Source organism: Buceros rhinoceros, unplaced genomic scaffold (assembly GCF_000710305.1).
Source record: "Buceros rhinoceros silvestris isolate BGI_N320 unplaced genomic scaffold, ASM71030v1 scaffold19337, whole genome shotgun sequence".
Taxonomy (NCBI): domain Eukaryota; kingdom Metazoa; phylum Chordata; class Aves; order Bucerotiformes; family Bucerotidae; genus Buceros; species Buceros rhinoceros.
The window spans coordinates 330-814 of NW_010422963.1; positions in this window are offsets into that span (position 1 = coordinate 330).

A 485-nucleotide genomic window follows, 5' to 3' on the forward strand; every position below is an offset into this window, starting at 1 on the left:
ACCGGGATAACCTGCTCGCAGCAGGTTACAACAGACCAACTATCGTGAACACTTTTTTTTTTTCTTTTGTTTCCCCATTTGTTTTTCATTTGTTTTGTCGGTTTTTTTTTTTATTTTGTTTTGTTTTCAGGCTTCTGTCGCGTCGCATCTCAGCTCAAATTAGAAAGCGCGGGCCACGCGCGAGGTCTCTCCGCTGCCGTTTTCTCCCCTTGCATCGATCCGTGACCGTAAAGGAAATCAAAAAAAGGATGAACGCAGCGACAAGAAAAAAAAACAAGATAAAACAATTTAAAGGGTGGGTAAAGACCCGGCTGGGAAGGTTTTGCACCATCCTTCAGCGGCGACGTGGGGGTAGCACCGCTGGGGCAGGCGTCGCCGTCACCATCGGGTATAAAATACTGGTGTCTTGTGGTTTCATCCAAGAGAAGGAGCTGTGACATCGAGCCAGTGGCTTTCGGATGGGGCGGTCGCCGAGGGAAAACCCT